The sequence below is a fragment of the Tinamus guttatus genome, unplaced genomic scaffold (assembly GCF_059628265.1).
Source record: "Tinamus guttatus ecotype Peru unplaced genomic scaffold, ASM5962826v1 Tinamus_guttatus_pri_ptg000030l, whole genome shotgun sequence".
Taxonomy (NCBI): Eukaryota; Metazoa; Chordata; class Aves; order Tinamiformes; family Tinamidae; genus Tinamus; species Tinamus guttatus.
Window position 1 is genome coordinate 2072741 of NW_028288564.1, and position 17697 is coordinate 2090437.

Sequence of the window (17697 nt, forward strand, 5' to 3'; positions counted from 1 at the left end):
TGTGTGTCAGGGTGACTCGGGCTCCTCTCCTGAACATCCCTCAGCAGTCAAAGGCGGGGGTCTCCTGGAGTGATCAGTAACAACTTGCAGCCTTACTAGTGAATTCCCTTGGAGAGCAATGACATGAGTGAGGAGGGTTCAGTTAACACTTCCATTCATTAAGTGAATAATTTAATCCCTAAATTCAACTGCAATGTTTCATGTATTTTTTTCTGCTCATTTCTGAAACTAATTTAAAAAAATTTATCATTAAAAATGGATAAAACACGCTTAATTTAACACTTCACACCTTATCTTGACTGAAGAGGCTGTTTAAAGCCTTGACATACCTAAATTGGTTATAAGTTCCAGATTGCTGAAGCAAGTCTCCTATAACAAGATGATCTGTCTTCAAATCATTTTTGTCTTGACAGTTGCAGACAATGATTTTATCAAGTCTAGCATAAAAATGTCCTATTTTCTTTCCAAATGAATCCTAATCTTGTAATCCAGGAAAAAAATGAAGCATGAAAAGGCAACACTTCAATCAGTGACTTTAAAAACGTTTCAACATACAGATTCTGATTTGTTTTGAAGCAGTAAGATAGACTGTAAGAAATCATGACAGAATGATACAGATTGTTAGTAATTAAGTAGCTGATAGAACCTTAAAAACATCTTTTGTAATTAATTATTAAGCTACTGATTCTTTAACAAAATCCCTTCAATGTGGATTTCAATTTCACATACCACTCTGGAAAGAGTGTACAGATCCATGCTTTATTTTCATTTTGCCTACCAAGAAGACAATATCACAAGCACACTGCACTGACACTGTGACAACATAGGGGCAGGAGGAAAGAGAGTCTTTGACCTGTTTTCAGGAACCTGTGCCTGAAAGCTGAATCTTGCAGGAGTCCTGATTTACCAAAGAAGAAATTCTAAAAAACTACTTCTAAAAAAAAAAAAAAAAAAGAATGTCATGTAGATTTTTTTTAAATATTAATATCTACAGCGATTGTCCATCTTTGATCCAGAAGAGTTGCAACTTCTCCTGTTGTTACTCAGAAGCACACTTCCCCACATTTATAGATGAGCACAACACAAAGCAAATGGTGATTCAAACTACTGATGTAAAGAGAACTCTGTGATCCCTTTGATCTTTTTTTCATAGCTGACTGATACTTATTTTCATAGCTGACTGTACCCTAACAAAGAATATATTTGAAAAAAAGATTATTGTAAAAAAATAATATATTTGCCTAAATATGCCTAAATGCATCTGTAGGTTCATGTACTTATAGCTGTCTGAAAAAAAACATGCTCTATACTAAATCCTTTTAATCTACTTTATTTCTCAAAAAAAATGGACTAGGTCCTCACTCTCTTCAGGCAGTTATTTAGTGGCACAGAGAGGTCAGAAAGCCAGATCTGAGATCCCCTTGCACAGTAGCTCTGGTAAATAAAGTCTAAAAACCTTAAGAACAGCATACCCATTATATCCTTAGTTTGGATATCTATCCTGCTCCTGCCAAAATGTCGAGGTTTGTTACACTCTTTTATAATGACTTTGGCAGGACTTTACTGCAGTGACAAAATATTGCCACAAGCACCACTTACAATGCAATTAAATAGTAAGGCAGAGGCAGCAGTCTACCATTTGCACAGGCATCCCATCCTAAAGAAACAGAATAATTAAGCTCTAAAGCTATTTTGTTCTTTCCTCTGACACTGCGCTAGCTGGACAGTAAATCATCTCAGTATATTCACGAGATGGTCATTAGTTAATCAAAGCAAACCCAATCTTTATGGTAGTTCATAGGGGAAAAAAGTAGCAAGGATAGAAGGGGCTTAAGGATTAATAATAATTAAAAAATGAATTAAAAGGCTTGTAAGAGAATTGCCTCCAAGCAATCTTCATTTTGGCCTGTTCCAGCAAATTCATTTTTTAAAACTAGCTATTAAAATATACAACAGTCTGTGAAATATTTTCACTGTCTTCTCCCAGCCCCTTTCTGAGTTTGTGCCAGCAGAGCTATTAGTAGTGATTGAAGGCGAGACAGCCAAGACAAAATTCTCCAGAGAACAAGAAGAGAGAAACCTTTCTGCCCTCAACCCATCAACTAAAATGAATGATAGGCACAGTGCATGACAGGGACTGAAATAGGAGACTGTGGCAAAGACAGGCTCAGGAGTGCTTCAGAATAATTCACTCAGTTGCGTTTGGCAGCAGCAGGTCATAATATTTTTTGTGTAGCTAGGCTGTCAGTGCAAAAAATAAAACACAGAATGGCATTTGCATGCTGATTTCATTTCAGTCAGACAAAAATAAAATAATAATAAAAAAGGAATAGTGACTTATTCATATATTTTAAGCTAAATTCTGCCTTCTATTTTCCAGTGCCCATAAGCACAAAGAGCAGCATGAGACAATTGCAGGAAGGCGCATAGGGAGCAAGGCATAATTAGTAAGGTATTGATTACAACCATTTCTCTTTCTCTCTCCCATGCTATGGTCCATACTAGTAAAACTAGAGGCTTTATTGATGGTCTGTGTTTGGAAGTTTTCATTGACTCCATGATGAAAGAAAAGCTGGAAACACCTTATTGCCTTCCAAGAGAGTAAACTGAACAGAGAGAAACTGCTCTTGAGTTGAGAGATCAAATGTTGGAAGGCAGAAATTAGATCCCCAACAAAACTACAACCCCAGCTGCCATCGCACAGCTGAGCTGCTTTACAGGTAGTGACTGTCCATCTGTGCTTTACTTGCTGAAACCAGTGTCCCAGGAAGCCCAAGCCTCACATCTGCAGTGTCACTGACTGGTCAGAGCTGAGCAAGTCACCGGGTGCTTAAACCCTGAACGAACTCGGGAAAACCACGGTTCATAGGTGATAGCAGACTTCTAGAAGCTGTTGCCAGTTGAGGCAGATACTTCTAGAAGCTGTTCCCAGTTGAGCAGGTTCAAAAGTGGTCCAAAAATCCGTGGACAACAGATCCATAAAAGAACACTAAAAACACATAGGCTACCCATTGAAATACCTAATACCACTGTTCTGGGCACCTGGGGACAACAGGGAGACTGAGCTCCCAGTCCAAGCTCTGCATAGACCCTGGTCTGACCCAGGTGGGCGCTTCTTATGTTATAGTTGTTCATGTTCCTCTCCGGTGGATTTCAGATTAAAAAAATGCCTATGTCACGATGTCCACTGCGGATGCCACATAATTTCCCTCCACTTTAAGCTCAGTAACTAGAGCATTCATTTAAGCCATGAAAAAAAAATAAAAAAGAGTTAACTATCTATTTAAACAGGTTCAAAATTACATTCCCATTCCTTGCCCATCATCACCCAAGAAGCCATTCCAAAAGAGAGTTTATTTTCTCCATGGCTCCTTTGGAAATACCAGAATAGTAAAATGAAACCATCATCACACTAGAGTTAAACTGAGTACTTATCTTACTCTGAGGTTTATTTGGGCACAGGATGATGCTCTTTATTTTCCTAGGAAGAATAAAAAGGGTTTTTTGTTTGTTTGTTTGTTTGTTTTAGTGGAAACTGTCATAACCTATAGTCTGTGATTGTTTCCCTTGAAGAAAGAGAATGAATGCCCAGCAGAGAAAGCTGATTGATCGAACTTCTGTGCATGGCATCGCAGATGGCAGCAGTATACACAGCATCTTGCCTAGAGGAAGAGGGAAGATTTTTTCTCTGGTTGCATTATAAAACCATCACATCTTGCTCTATTTAAAATAAAAAAGTTCATGGACATTTCCTTTCAGCAGTTTTGTCCTAGGAACTGCCAGAGAAAAGTGGTCTTGAAAGCAGAGGACAGTCCTGCCCAGTAAGCTGTTGGCCAGGCCCTCTCTGTCTGGGGTTGTTTAGGATTCCCATTCACTGCACCAAGGTAATCATCCTTCAAAAAGGCTAACAGAGTGTGTTTTGGGCATGTTCCCATGTTTTGCGAACATGGCACCTAATGATTTTCTGGGACATGGTTCCTAGTCCAAGCTGTGGCCAAGATGGTCAAGGTAGTTAGTGTCAAATCATTCCTTCAGCACTGTGTGGGACAATTTGCAACCTCCTTGCTTTGCTCTAGGCAAAAGGATAAATTAGGATGAATTGCAGTAAGCATTTTGTTAGCTTTCTTTGGCATTTCCATCTATGTGAGTGTGAACTGTATTTCCTACACAGGCAAAAAAAAAGCACTAATGAATTCAGGTTGGTAGAATTAAATCACTGGAATACAAAATTCTTGCAAATTTGGCTTCACAAAGTATTCATACAGAAGGGCTTGGATACTTGCAATACAAAACTATCCAGAAAAATAGTGCAAGTAGTAAGTATTCTTCAGGCATCCTTCATTAAATGATGCTATCCTGGCCTGCAAAACCCAGCATGCCAGTGATATTTAAATATGGGACATGGGATTAACCAGACTTTCTAATAAATATGCATTTATCAGTAAGTGCCAGTATTTACCTGTTGGTTTCAGTTGCCAAATCTCACTTCTCTGTATGTCTAGATGCTTGACACCATTGGATTCAGTGGGAGAGGCAATGTAAGCATCATTAAGAATTGCTGCTGAAATACATCTGCAATGAGGAGAGCTTTCCTCTTTTACTGAGTGCTTCATGTAATCAGATGAAGAGAGCTTTAAAATGGCACAACAAAAATGTTGCTGTTAATGGCCAGTTAGTTTAGAAGCGCTTTACATGGACAATATTTCTGCTTTGACGTGAAGGGGATTGGACTCATGATTTCAATGTGAGTGAGAAAGTTCAGTCTGCCTTTTCCCCATACTGAAAGCAGCGAATGGCAAAAGATGAGTGGCCTGAAGAAGCCAAACATTGTGATGAGTATTTGAACTTTTCAAGGCTCCTGCAAGCCACAAAATCTTTAAGTGCAATCTTTAGTAGCAAAGAGTATTATTCAGAATTGTGAGTTACCACCCAAATTTAGAAATTTGACACTTTAGATATAGATTTTTAAAAGAATTTGGCACCTTATCATTACACTTCAAACTAAGCATGGCATAAGATACACAACCCATACACACAACTAGATCTATCCTCTCTAGATTGGTTTGAAGTAAATGTAATCCAAAACTGAATATTCAGAATCTATAATTAGCAACAGTATATGCTTGGGTTTGGATCAATGCATTATTCATCAGGTTGCTCAGGCACTTGCCGAGTCTGTATCTATGCTTCATTTGGGAAACTCTGAAGAGCTGCATCCAGATAATTAGCATGGTGACAAATATTCATGGGATTGCATTTTTACAATGATTGAACAGAGTCAGTTCAGAAATGTATGCATGTCTGAGGGTAAAATAACATTGTCTTACACAAAATAAAGTAGGATTTTTTTTTCTACCACTGCCCTATCACTTCCCCCATATGGTTCATAGTCATTCACAGAAAACATTTTCCTAGGAACCACAGAAGTGGAAAGCTTTGTATAAACAAAGGACGTCTCAGAGACAGCTATTTGCTTTCCAAAAGACAGGTACTTATTTCCATCCTATAAGGGGTTATTAATCCAGCTCTTTTAGGTTAGCGACTCAAACGGAAGAGTAGAAGATTTAAGCAGCAACCTGACGGCTCCTTTCAGAAGAGGTAAGCACCCTTCTGCTACATGCCTAGAGGTGAATAAAGGCTCTTTCAGGACAGACTAACTCCCATACAGTCTAAATCACAACCTGGCTGTGGACAGAGTACAGGTAGAAAGCAACAGTACTGCCCAGTATGTCAGGAGCTTTTTTTTTTTCTTTTTTTTAATGAAATCATGAACAAATGGTATAGAAAGCAAAAGAATTAAAAGGGGTGCAATATTATAAATAAAAAAAATATTTAATAGTCTCAACTCATTTTTATCACTCAGTAATCACCTAGGGTACATGAAATATCACATCTGTGTTTTATGAAGCTGAAATCTAGAGACTCTCGAAGTTTACTAAGTTTACATTTGAATCAAATCATAGGTTTTCAGCAAACCATAAAACATAGTTATTTTATGTCATTTGCTTTTAGATTTCAGTTCACACATGTATTCCCTCAAAATAGGAATGAGAGCTCTACCCTCATCAATCCGAATGGTCAACCTGAACCTTTTCATCAAACTTGTTTTGAATACTTGCATGAGCTCAAAACCAGAAAAGATTCTGCTTTTGCTGGGGATCAAGCAGCACATACTGCCTGGGTTTCCTGCCTCAGCAATGGTTTTCTGCTTCAGCAGAAGTAGTTTCCTGCTTCAGTAATGAGGATGGGTGTGACATGAATATGCGGAATAGCTTTGCAGATATTTACCTTTTCATAACAACTACTGTTCTTTCTAACCTACCCTAATTCTCATACACAGATAGTATTTTCCTTCAAACAGGAAACCTTTCTAAATCTGCAGGAATACCTCATTCTACAAGAAGTCTTACTAACTTCAGGGAGAGCATTTGCACAGTAGGGAGCTACCTAATACAAGGAAGAAAGTAAAATCTGGTCCTGAACGAAACAAAGACAGATCTTTCCAAGCATGTGTATAATACAGAGTAGAGCAAGATACAGAAGTCACTATGACTTCCTATCTGAACAGCTTGGCTAACTTAGCTCACCTGGAGTCAGACTGTAGGTATTGTTCAGTTCAAGACCGTCACTTAAATTTGGGCATTTGCATGCAAGTGTATTCATGTATAGAGGGATTCAAAACTGCTATTTTGGTATCTGGCAGTTTTAGACCTGATTTGGTCACCCAAGCATAGTCACCGTATTCTATTTTCAGTGTTTTACCCTAGACCTTCCTGTGGTGCTGCCAGATGCAGCAGGTCCTGCTGCAGAACCATACCCCGCTGGATGTCAAGGAAATCACTGGATGTCAAGAGGGGTACCTGGGACACCACACCTGTGTTTAGGCAACAGAACCATGCCTTTAGCTTGTGTGTAAACAACGGCATGTCCATATCTAAATTCAGATCTAGAGCATAAGGCTGACTAAGACCTATCCGTGATCTCTCTGCTCTGGAGGTATGTAGGAGACATTCCTTTCACTGCATGCCTATGAGCCGGAGGAAATGCAAGACTGTCTACAAGTACTGACATCTGTGCGCGCAGCTCTAGCTAACACTGCTTTAGCATACAAAGGAGTACCAGAATTGGATAGAAAAAACAACTGCCTTAATCCAGAAAACCTAAAAATAATGACAGCTTTTCCAACTATACGTCACACCACTTTCTTTTTTCAGAGGATATGTTAATGAGCAGCCATAATTCGTTTGCCAGTCACATACCTGCTGATAATCACATCTTTTTATCTTTAGACACCATGTTTTAAAATGTTTAGACCAGTAACTAACAGCGTATCTATTGGCAGAAAAAAAAAAAAGCACTCTAACATACAAAACTGGAATAATTTCCTCCTTCTGTTATTAATTCCTTTTAGACTATCTTGTGGCCTGTCAGGAGCTTGCATAAGAAATTCTGATTAATATATTTTGTCATTCTCTCAGAGACAAAACTGCATGAATAAAACAAATAGCAAAATAGTCTCTCTCTCTCTCCCGCATAACACACAAGCAAAATGGCATAAATCATCTTTAAGATGTCTATGGGAAAGGGCTATCAGAGCTGTGTGTGCCTATCAATTTATAAGCAAGTGTTTAATCTTTGCATGTCAAAGGGAGCAAGCAGGACACAGGAAAGATTTTTACAAATCCTGCTTAGCTTGCCTCAGTTCAGAAAAGAAACCTGTTTCTTGGAAGGTGGCTGTATGAATGCCCAGCTGTTTCACTTCAAGCCTAATAACCTGACTGAACACAGCATTCAGTGCTACTAGTTCCTCCATTTACATTTAATACATTTGAGGTTTGTTATAGCAAGAGGGCAAAGTAACTTGCTATATCTTAACACATCCAGATGTCTTTTACACAGAAACTGAAATGTGAGTTTTCTCAATTTCTAATATTTGGCTCAGGGATAACTACATCATCTGTCTAACATCTTTTTTTTTCTAAAATATTCCTATGTAGTCTCAGCCTTAACTGCATGCTGATATAATTTGTATCTTGTAAACTGTCAGAGGACTGATGTTTTATTGTGTATGTGGCGACTGCATTGAACGTGTGACACATTACCACATCTTTTATTGATGGCACTGAGGGTTACACTGCAGGACATCAGCAGAGAAAGAAAGATGATTTGCAAATTAAACTCTGTACAAAGAATAACATCTTGCAGGAGGCTACGACCATGAATTAGTTGCCTCCCTAGGGGGCTGGGATTTTTACAATCATGTTCTCACTGATTTGTCATTTTTCAGTCTTCAATCTCGTTTTCTTTCTTAGTCACAGTCAATTCTCTTTCTCTTTGCTCAGACATGTTCGTATTGCTGTCTGCCAAAATGAAAACACTTAAATGCAAAATGCACAGTGGTGAGCAGTTAGCAATTGGTCTCTCCTGTAGAGCACTCTCACATACAGCCATTAATGCAGAAGTAAATCACTCGATTCTCTTTCCAAACCACCTAGATATCCTGATTTTCTCACTTGTCTTGTTTTTCTTCCTCTGCTTCCTAAACTGAAACAATATCTGGAGAGTCACTCCGGTCAAACTCACACATAGTATACATTACTTTCACTCCATTTATAAATAAACAAAGCCACAGCTTGATGAAGCCAAGGATTTGACAGAGTCCGTATGCTTTTCATGCAGTAGCCGGATCTTTCCCAGCTCTCCTAAAGCCCTTAAGTTTCCACGCACCAAAAGAGCAATGAGTGAACAGAGCCATTTAGACTGATGGTTTAAGTTGGCCACTTGTGATTGCTTTGTCTGAGGCTTCATGCAGAATATCCAAGAGGGGAAAGGGATTCGGGTCGCATTAAACTATTCATGCTTCCTTCCAGCTCTGGGTTAATGCAGGGTCCATGGGATTTTTGGAGTAAATTAGTGTAGTCACAATTCTGGACTTTGTTATTCATTTACTTTGGTTATTCATGACAGATGTGGTTAGGTGCTGTTTCAGCAGTGCTGGAGAGGCAGAAGGGGAATTGGAGAGGACCTAGGATGGAACAGAAGGAAATCTAGAGAAAGCACAGACAGCATTTATAAACAATCTGTTTAGTGATCTGAAGGAGAAAAAAAAAGGGGGGAGGAATTAGAGAGCATTAAAAGCTTCTCTCCAGAAGAGAGAAAAGGGAGAAAAGGGAATTAACAAGGACAGCAGGGACAGTCTTTCTATTAATGACATACAGAGTCATCACATATAACACTTACCATGGGCTACAGCTATGACAGAGTAAATAGACTTGCCAATCTGCTGGAAAGACCCAGGAATGTTTGCTGGTAATACTTGCAAAATAATTTGTCCCGCAAAACTCTTACAAGAGACAGGTGGGATTGATATCACTCTTAATCTGTGATGGCCATCAGTAGCTGTTGGCAACAAAAGAGATCTACACTTGATATTACGAATCTAACAGGAAACTATCTACTACTTAAAATCTGTCTCTCTAGCAAAAATAATCTACCAGTTTTAAAACGTTATTAATCTGTTAGAGAAATAATAAGTGTATTCACTCATAGTCACTGTAAGCCTTGTCGTAGTACTTATGAAATAGGGCTTGTGCTAGATGTGACTATGTTCTGTACGACCATTGACACTGTTTAGAGGAAAAGTAATCCTGAAATTGTGCCAAAGTACTCTGGGCTGAAACTGAACAATAATGTAAATCTACTTAATGCTTCTATCCATTTAAATTAGATGATACATATTAAATATCAGTGCTAAGGATATTCTGAGGCCAGACAAGGATTTGGAGTTCTAATACGCAAAAAAAAAGCCTTGGAGAGCCAAATAGATTTGTCAGGACTCTTCAGTGTCACGATATATGATACCGTAGGAAGACTAACTATAATTTGATCTTGTCTAGGAAATGGTGTAAAATGTTGTTACAAAAAGTGATTCTCCAGATCTCACCTTGCAATCATATTAAATTGAAACAATTATTCCAGTTAAAACAAATCACATTGTCCTCAGCTTCACCCAGTGCTCATAAAGTAATGCATCCTTTCTGTCTGGATCCATCTTTTTCTTCTCAAAACTCTGATGAAGACATTAGACATTAAAAATGACAATATTGAATGATTTTTTTTCAAATTCTTTCTATTTGGTTGTTTGATCTTGGGGTTACTGATACCGATTTTGTTATTATAATATTTTTAAGAGTTGCTAGGAGCATTTATTGCATACGTGTATACTAGATAAACTGATAAATATCCCTGCCAGCACATAGTAGTGTGCAGAACCTATGCACACTGTGTGCATAACTCAACTGAATAATAAGCATACAGAATGTTTCCAACAACTGAGCTGCTGGTAGTGGGTAGAAAACGCAGAGGCCATATTTAAAAAAGCAGAATGAGCATGGTTTATGGGAATGTAACTATTAAAAATAAATAAATAAGAGGAAAAGATGGCATTATCTAATACCAGTAATTTGAGGCATGCTTGAAGGAGCATCCAGAGATAATCACCCAGGTCCATTGCTAATTTTAAACACATGCTCATGTCATGCTGACATCCTCATTCAGTCTGTTCAATGTGCTGATAAGTTGACTTAATTTTGTGAAAAAAGGTTCGCTCGGTACCTTTAGCAGCTTGGTTGGCTGAGTTAATAGCACCTTGAGGTGGTGACACAACTCAACCTCTTTCACAACGATGGAATCCAGCCAGTGTCTTATGTCAAATTAAAAACAAAAGTGAAAAAATTGGCGCAGAGCACTCTCTAAAGCACTTCTTGCTGAAACAGCTGTCCTGATAAAGACAATTGTTCTATCAGCTGAGGCTGCATAGCACATTAAACTTACATTTCATAAGCACTTGGGAGTCTACTGAAAACCAACTTGCCTATAAACGACATGCAAACTTCTATTTTTTCTAACTCTGCTAATGCATCTCTCTTTGAAAGCTTTCTAAAGACCTATTATTTTAACCTACAGTGTGTTTTTACTGCTGCTACCTTCCACAAACTCTGCACAAAACAACATTACTCTCCTTTTCCCAGCCTTTGTCGCTTGATGAGCTTGGAGAGGGAGAAAAGAGAAAGAAAGGTCTCCCATGGCAGCAATTCCACCTAATAAATGTCCTTGTATTGCTCTAACAAGAACAATTTATTACCAGTTTTAATGATAGTTACTTGTTATGTTCCATGTTATTCTCACAGTTTTACAATAGATTTCAACACTTATAGCAATATGACCAACAGTCCCTACCAGTATACAAAGTCCATGAGTAAGAAGATTTTAATTATTCTACAGCTTCCCTTGCTGAATGGCACCATGTTGAGCTATGTATTATGCATCAACTGCAAGCCTGACTTTTTAAAAAATCTTCCCTGCTCTTTAAAACAGCAAAGAGAACATTTATGTGATCTTTCTCCATAAACTAGCTCTAGGACAGACTTTGGCCTAGAGTAAAACAAGACTGTCCTCATGGAAGTCAGTGCAGAGAGTTTAGCAGAAAGCTGCAGTAAAGTTGTACTCCGAAACAGGATGATAATGTGAAGTGCTGCTTGTCATGAGGATGCAATCTTTTCTGCAAAACATACAGTGAGTTTCACAGCTAGTGGTCAGTATAAACCCCATTCATTTCATGCTGTACCTTGAAGGCTGGTACAGCTGCAAACATTTGGCTTTCCTCTTACTATGTGTGCTTGCAAAGGCATTGTTGAAAAAAACGCTCTCTTTTGGCACTGTCAGGGCAAGTTACTTTGTTAAACATAATGTGAGACAAGCAGTCAATCTGAACTATGCCATATGCCCAATTTTGTGATAAAAAATATTGAGAGGCAACAGTGAAAGAATAGAGTTTCTCTCCAACAAACTGAATGGGCATGGATCGATCTCTGATGTGAGGGTGCAGCCTATAGATGAGCTGCATTGCCCTGAAGTAGCTAAAAATGTGGCTGAGGCAGTCACGGCTCCATCCTGCTTGTCCCCAAAGACTTGTTAGTCACATAATTGTGTTGAGATTACTGCTGTTCCGTATTTGCAATAAACCCATACCTTTGCAGTCACACCTGCCTTGTATAGGGCAGACTAGGGAAGACATAACGCGTCTACATCTCAAATAAGTGCGCTATACGATTAGAAGATGGGGAAAGCAGACAATGGGAGCAAGTTACTTTGATCCGTTGTTTTGCTGCGGACATGCAGAGTTCAAGTCAGCTGTTGATTAGATACTATGGGAAGAATTGACATTTAGGAATGAAAACAAATCATTCCATGGAAATTTTCATATTCAACACTCATGGTGCATCTAGGACAAAAATAAACTGTTCTTGATTATTACCTACAGAGCCATGTATGTGTATCTTACCTAAGTTAATAACAGTCACAAGTGGCTGATTAAGAGTAAAATTTGGCCAGTAGTCAGGATGAGAACCTGTGGTAAAGTTAGTTATGTTTACCATACCACAAGCAATGCAGTAATGTTAAAAACAGCAATCTTCATCAATAATTCAGCTGCTGGGCAGGTTTGATTCTGCATCAGAAAGCTCCAGCAGGAAAAATCAAATTCATATGCTTTATTCTTGCATTCAGCAATGTTTACCACTTTATTAGAGATGCCAACAGGGAAGCGTTTCCTCTCTTTCATCTTACACTGATGAATGCAGAATAAAAAGCACTGCCCATTGTGTATCTTTCGTTAGAAATAAACTAAAAAAAAAAAAAAAAAGACCATTTGTACTAACCAGGGCTGGATTTTAAAGAGTGAATTTTCTTCACCCTTTCAGTCGCTACATCATTTTGCAACAATCCCTGCACCATACCCAAGAGCGGCTGTAGCTTTCCAAACTATAACATGCAATTTTGAAATCGGTTTTAATATCTAGTTTGTTTGTTTGCTTTCTGAGATGCTCTTCTGTTTTCAGCATCAATAGGCTGCCTCAGGAGGCTCTGTTAACAAAATGCTGAAGTGCACTGGGCTACTGAGAAAAGCCAGACTCCTCTACCAGCACTTTTGAAAGCATCTTAGTCAAGTAGCTGGTGAATTGCCAAAAAAAAAAAAAAAAGGAAAAAAAAAAGAAAAAGGAGTCAGAGAGCCATTAGCTGTTGGTGAATTATCGAGTGTGGGGATGCACAGTGCTGGGATGTGGCACTGTTCATGCAGCCCCCGTCGTGAGCCTGTTTTGGGACTGACATCACACTGCAGCCCTGCACAAAGGCAGCACATGTCTGGAAAGGGCACAACCGAGATACCAGGCTACCTCTGCCAGGGCACTGTTTCATTCATGCTTCAGTTTTTGCATTTGAGCTCTTCTTCTTTATTTTTTTTTCTTTCTCTTTATGCCTTTTACCTCTTCTGACCTCCTAAGAGACAAAACAAGAGCTGGAGTCTGTAAGTGATTCGAGTAAGAGGTCAGCATAGTCAGGGACCACTGACGTAACTCTTCTTTATCCTCCAAAGTGGAGGATATACAATGACTCCATCCTGCTGGTTGGAACAGAAAAAAAAAAAAAAAAAAAAAAAAGAAAGAAAGAAAGAAAGAAAAAGAAGAAAACAATAACTAATTCAATTTCTTCCATCATCTGAGAATTGCCTGCCAGTGGTGCATGATTTGAAGGTCATTTTCTTGCTGAAGCAAAGCTGGCGGAAGACTTCCAAGAGATTTGAGTAGAGCCCCTTTTGGATACTCAAAATTATTCACCAAACAGCTTCAGTGAGCAACATGTGACAGGCAGGCTGCTCATCAGAGGCTACAGGTGAGCTCTAAGCAGGTTCCCTGGTGCTGATTAGCCCCAATTGGGCCTGTCCCACTCATGCCGGTTCAGCCCCAGGATGGGGTCCTTTTCTCTCTGCACTTGCACTTCAGGATGCTGTTGCCAGTTGTTAGCAATTTCTTTCTGAGATTTTAAATTCAAACTCCAACATTTACCTGCTGCATGTTCATAACTTCCTGTTATTTTCCTTCTCCTCTGCACTTCTTCAGTAGGCTTGTGTCAGCAAACTCTTCAGGTATATATTCATCTAACACTTGGGTGAAAGGGGCATGATTGTGGATAAAATGACTTTTCTCCTATTGCAGAAGTAAGTTGTGGAAAAGAATTTAGGTGGCCACAAAGCAGCAGCCTACTCATATGTTTGATGTTCAGTGCCATTGTACTCCAGTATTTCCATCCTTAAAGCTGGTCCCAAACACACTCGGTTATTTAGCGCATTTTTCAGTCACTGAAAGAGTGGAGACACCCACTGCATATTCATGCATGCATATGCACAATGAGCATGAAAACGCAAACTGCGAAAAATATATGCAGAATGTAAAAGGACATTTGAGACCCTGACAAACAGGTCCAGAAACATGATGAACATATGTGATGTTCTACTTCATGCAGAATTTAGTGACTGAATGAGGGATTTTTTTAGGTTATTTTGTATCTTTACAGTGATGTAAGCTTTAAAATGTCATGATATTCTTGTAAAGAAATAAAAGTAAGAACAGGTTATCAAGAAAGGTCCCTGTTTTCAATTTCAGGCAAAATTGCATCATATTTTACAAATTTAGAAAACTCAATATTTAATTAAATCACTGACTATAGTTTCTACCAAACACTGAAAAGGACTGGAAGATGTTTTTGTCTTATTCCTTTATGATTCCTCTGTGTCTTTATTGGTAGAGTACTCTATTCCCCACTGGCACTGGCTGCCTTTTTACATCAAATTTCTAAGCCATCCTTTATGTTAGCATCTATCCTTGAAAGCATTCAGTGGTGCAGACAGTAACAGAACACAAACAATCTGTGTTTATATTTTAAGCCACACATAAATACAGAAAATATGACCTTAAACTACTTACCAAAGAACAAGGCAAAGAACAAAATTCAGGTTTATTTGCTTGAAATTTCACGGGTAGGGAATTGTTTGCCTGGGGAAAGTGGAGAAACGAGGTAGGAGGGCACACAGTATTTCCTGGTCACTGACTGGCTTTGATTTCAGTGTCCAGGGACACAGTGAGACCCACAGCATGGGAAGATAGCAGTTCTGTGACCATTTGGAAAACACTGAAAAGAATTCCCATGTAAAGTTTGGAAATAGAAACGTTGCAGGTGTTAAAACTGCTGAATTAGGGGTGTGGGTTTTTTGTTTTGTTTTGTTTTGTTTCTGGAGCCTGTAGAAAGTGTTAGGAAAAGAAGTGCCTCGATTATTCTTTTTTTCTGCTTAATACCATGCTATGTCAATTTTAGGCCGTGTAGGTGCCCTAGATGCAGCTGACAAAGGCAACATCCCCCCTTTTCTTCCTTCAGGTCTAACCAGCATCATCAAGATAGAGAACATGAATTCAAAAATAAATAAGCACAGCTGAATCAAAGAAGTTGTTACAACTTTCTCATGTTACACATATGATTTTCAGGGCCTCAAAGTCTGTCCAATCCTTTGAATCAGAAAGGACATTTTCTCTTTGGGTTTCTGTGAAGTAGGAATTATTTCACTCCGGTGCCTTGGTCTCCTTCATGACTCAAACTGATCAGGAGAAGAAATGCTCTGCTTTCTTCCAGAGTCTCTGTCCTGCTTGCACAGCGCACACCTGATCGTGCCCTTGGAGCTTGCTGACAGAGAGGACAAAAAAGAAAAACATAGGGAAAATGGGTTTTCCAAAGAGATTTGTTTTCTTCGTCTGCTGTCCAAACAGGACAGGATTTTAATGGAACCTTGGTCTCTGCTGCTGCCAGCAACTCCGCTTCCTCTTGGAAGGAGGCATTCCCTTGCCTGCAAGGAAGGACCCTTGCTATCCTCCACCTCCAAATTTCTTTCCGATACCTCCAGGGCTCAGGCACATGCGCACTTGCTGAGAATGCTGAATCCATTTCCACACTTGGAAACTGAGGGGATCTTAACCTGCTTCTCCCAGCCTTTCAATGGGAATTGTAGCCAGGCTGTGTGCTGTGATGTTTCCAGCCTAGTTGTCCCACTTTTGCATCATTTATTTAAATAGGTGATGGTCTGAGTTTTGGGAGACAGTAAGCTGACCAACAGCCTAGGGATTCTGCCATTCACCCAAGTCCAGCTTCTAATCCACAAGTCAATGAACACTTAATAGAAAACATTTCAAAAATTTCACCTGATTCTCAGGTGAGGAGAATTCGGTCCAAAAGAAAGATTTGCTCTCCCGACAGCCCAGGGAGCGGTGGGAGGCACCCACGTTTCCCTCCACAAGTATCAGAGTAGGGTCAGGGGTTAGCCCAAAGCTAGCAGCCAAAAATTGCTACCCCCAAATCCCCATTTTTTAACGAGAAATGATTGGCCTGACTTAGGCATCAGATTCAGGATAGGATTCATGACTGAAAAAATGCAAATAAAAAGTGAAAAGGAGCTTTCCCTATCAGTGCTGTGAGCATCGTGTCCTGCTTGATACCAAGAACCTGCCATTCAAAGAAGCCTGAGCTCCTAAATCAAGATGGAGAATCTTACTGGGCAACAGGGCACCTGGAAGTGAAGCATTTCAGCCCCTCAGTCCCTTTGTAGATAGAGAATCTACATCTCTGCATCCCTGCAGAAGCAAATCAGCAAGCACATACACATAGGGCATGGATTCAACACAGCTTCTCCCCAAAGTTCCTCACAAGATAACAGCAAAATTCTTATTACTAACATCAGCCACAGATTTTTTTCATTGATATTTTACAATGAGCTCTGAATTTGATGAAAAATGCAAGGGGATGTGGAGGGGAAGAGCTGCTATGAAGTGAAGAAACAGATTATAAGCTGCAGGTGGAAAATTACAGCTGCACAATGTGGTACCAATTATTTTTCTTTGGTAACAACACACCCTCAATTACATTAACAAAATGTAGTAAAAGATTAAGATCAAGATTAATTTAATTCTAATGTGGGAGAATGTAAAGACTTTCTTTTTTTCTGCCATAGTCAGAGTCAGAAAGCTGAAGATACGTAACATCAGTGGTTTTGCTGCAGCATTAAGAATCAGCTCCCCGAGCGCCAGGGCAAGGACCTGGCTTCTGAGTAACTAAGAAGCGGGTCAGGCTGTGCAACCTGCAGGAATTTCTAGCAGGATCTCAAATTATTCAGAACAGTGCCATCTGCTGGACCTTGCTCCCAGATAGAGCACGAGAACCAAAGAGCCTGTTAGCTATTTTTTCGTTCTTGTTTGTAATTAACTTTGGTGTTTCGATAGATGAAGCAGTGGCTGATGAATGCTAAAGATTTTAGAAGTACTCTTTGCGTTTCATTAAAATGCCTTATGAAATGTTTTCCAAAGGTCAAACTGCTCTGTATAGTGTTCGGTTCCTTTAGATATTTTGGATCATAAGGGAGACAAGGCTTTATTTTAATTGATACTTTCCAGTGCTATAAAAGCTCAATCAGTGAAGTACTTAAGCAAATGCTCACCTTTAAGTAACTAAGTGGCCTCACGGAAGGTGGTGGAAATAATTGCATTTCCTTTAAGTCTTGTAGAACAAGACCAAACACTTAAAAATCATTAAAAAAAATCCTTCTAAATGTAACTGTTTCCTATTTACCAAGGAATCACACAGACATTCTGGAATCAGAACTGTATATGAAACAAGTAATAAGAAGTATATATGAAGTAAAAATACAGAGTAAAGTAAAAATTATATAAAAATACTTATGGCAAAATGACTCCATTGCTCAAATTGGAGCTATAGAAAATGAATCAGTTAAAGTTATTAGCAAGTTAATATCCAACAATT

At 39.0% G+C, this 17697-nt stretch overlaps 1 long non-coding RNA gene across 1 annotated transcript; it reads right to left on the reverse strand.

Annotated features, from left to right (window-relative positions):
* Positions 1 to 8939: 8939 nt before the first annotated feature.
* On the reverse strand, positions 8940 to 10665 carry LOC148596124 (uncharacterized). Its single transcript, XR_015913655.1, has 3 exons — positions 10615 to 10665; positions 9241 to 9343; positions 8940 to 9025 (listed from the first exon to the last, which is right to left on the reverse strand). It is a non-coding gene; the product is annotated as an uncharacterized LOC148596124 (long non-coding RNA).
* Positions 10666 to 17697: the final 7032 nt, after the last annotated feature.